Below are 3,009 nucleotides of genomic sequence, written 5' to 3'. Positions count from 1 at the left end.
GAAAGTAAGCTTAGCTTTCGGCTTGGACACTTTGATTCCTTGGGACTATTTGCTTGGTTAATATATAGGGGAAAATAACAAGAATCTTTTTTTTTCTTTTTTCTTTTTCATATAAACTACAAGCCTACATGGTAATATTTACGTTAATGCTGTTTTTCATTACATTGTTTATGGTACAATAACAAACGCTGTGCCTTTGATGTTAAATATTACAACACCTAGGTTTTTTTTCTTATTATTAACCATTGGCATGGTTGTTTAGTTGGTGTGGCTTTCACACTAACTCTGCATATGGCCATTTGCCATCTTCACAGACTGGTCAATTTTTAGTAAGGTAAATTAAGTGACAATATCTGTCCCAAGAGAACTGGATACACTTTATTTTAACTAGGCCAGCCACTTTGATTTATTTTACACACTTTTATCAGTCCAATCGTGCTCTGTGCAATTGCACAGTGAGCACTGGTGATCCAGATGCAAATCAGGGATATATCCTATTACTTTCAATGTTATTTATTGATTTAGTTTGGTCCCTTTTTTCTTTTCTTTTTTCTCAAGGTGAGCCGAATAGATGATTGTATATAGGTTAGGAAGTTTTCCATCTGGGAATTCCTGCGGTTTTCTTCGTTTGGGGAAGAAGATCTAGGTTTGGGGTTTTGGGGATTTTTTCTTCTTTTTTTAAGCTTCATGAGAACTGGGGAACATTTTATTTACATGGCAACACTTTATTTTCTAAGGATGCACACAACTATGTTAAACTGTATTTTTATTTAATTATTATTACTATTTTATTTTACTTCTACACAATTGCACACAGTGTGTGTTGACATCACTTATGACCACAAATGCACTTCCATAATGTGGTCCAGGCTAATCATACACATTGTGGATGTCTCCTATGATAAATAATGCAGGTGGTACAAGCCCAATAGGGGGAGCTGCAGTTAGGTTTGTGTCCTGGAATGTTAAGGGGATGAACGGTCCTGTGAAACGTTCTAGGATTTTTTCCCATCTTAAACAATTGAAAACTGATGTTTTGTTTTTGCAGGAGACACATTTACGGTTAGAAGATCACACCAGACTCCGTAAAGCATGGGTTAATCATATCTTCCATTCCAAATTTACTAACAGATCGCGAGGGGTGGCCATTTTGATTAATAAACGAATTCAATTCTCACTAAATGCAATAATTGCAGACCCCAATGGTCGATATGTCATTGTCACGGGCCTCCTATTTCAAACACCCGTTCTTTTGGTAAATGTGTATGCCCCTAACTGGGACGATGCTGATTTTGCCAATAAGCTTCTGTCATCCCTCCCTAATTTAGATACACATAGATTGATTCTTGCAGGAGATCTTAATTGTACAATTGACCCATTGCCTCGAATAAATCTACCGCCATCAAATCTGCCTCACCTTCCTGTAATAGGGTGTCTACTAAGACTCATGAGACGTAATGGCTGTGTAGGACCATGGAGGTCAATCTGACTCCAAACAATTCTTTCTTTTCTCATGTCCACCATTCTTTCACAAGGATAGATTACTTTTTTATAGATACTCTTTCATCCCTGCAGTGGAATCGGTTGAATACTTGGCCATCATCATTTCAGATCATGCACCACTCATCTTAGACCTTTCTTTCACTTTGAACGTTAGAGAGCAATCCTTCTGGAGACTTAACTCCCTGCTGCTTTCAGATGAGAAATTTTGCGAACATGTGGCTACTAATATAGATACTTTTCTGGAAGTAAACAAGAAGGAAGGTACTTCATATTCCCTACTTTGGGAAACCTTAAAAGCATACTTAAGAGGACAAATTATCTCCTATGTAGCACATGTCAATAGGGAACGCCGCAAACAAATACAAGACCTGACGGATTCGATTTTTACGCAATACTCTGAAGCCCCTCACCAGAATTTATATAAAGAACGGGATAGCCTTTGCAGTCTAGGCTAAATCTTCTATCACCAACCAGGCTGAATACTTATTACTGCGGACCCGGAGCACTTACTATGAGTACGGAGAAAAAGCTAGTCGATTGCTGGCTCACCAGCTGAAACGTCAGGCTGCTTCACGGCTTATACCCCAAGTGAGAGATCAGGATCAAAATATAGTCACCAACCCAAAGGAAATCAATAATGCTTTTGCAACATTTTACTCTACACTTTACACGTCTGAATTCCCATCAGATGTTACGAATATGAACAGTTTCTTAGATAATTTAGAATTACCTACTATTGAGCCTGGAGACAGGGAAGGGTTAGACCGACCTCTTACACAGTCAGAGATCAATACAGCCATCGGAGACATGCAAACTGGTAAATCTCCAGGACCTGACGGTTTACCCCCCTCGAATTTTTTGATCGGAGGCCATCTGTTATATAAAATGGGGGGAAAAAAAGCTGTTTTCCCAGGATGCTGGTCAAATATCGGGGGTGGGAAGGGTGGCGACAACTGTTTTTTGGGAGGGGGCGTATTACTAAGCAAGTTTTCGTTCCTTTTTTTTTGGGGGGCTTGTATATATTTGTTAAGATAAAATGAAACTGGAAAACTTGTTTCACTTCCCGCTAAATGTAAACATCCTGTGATCCTCCAATAAAAATGATTCATATTAATAAAGTAATACCAGGGTGGAAAAGCATTTAAACTGGTTTCGCTGAAAGCAGTTGAAATGTCAGTTGTATGTACTGATATAAAAAGGGAACAGGTCGAGAAGTGAGAAAATTGTGCAGTTCAGGGGTTACGTTGCTGGCTGATGAACTTCCAGGGCATGATGGATGCAGAGATTGACAGGGGAGGAAAGGGTCAGCCTCCATTTTCCTCAGCTTTGAAAAGAAGCTGGAGAGAGGAGGCAGTCAGATAAAAGTTCACAAGGGGGCTTTGGAAGTTTTCTTACTGTGTGTGCTGGTTTGATAATCACGTGGGTGAATTATCACAGTTATGTGTGTTTGGTAGAATAGTGGTATGTAGAGTTCAGACTTGTTGAAAAAATCATTTGGCCTGGGTT

Source organism: Morone saxatilis, unplaced genomic scaffold, assembly GCF_004916995.1.
Source record: "Morone saxatilis isolate NCDOM2014 unplaced genomic scaffold, NCSU_SB_2.0 Contig24, whole genome shotgun sequence".
In the NCBI taxonomy this organism is placed as follows: Eukaryota; Metazoa; Chordata; class Actinopteri; family Moronidae; genus Morone; species Morone saxatilis.
This window is presented reverse-complemented; position numbering follows the sequence as displayed.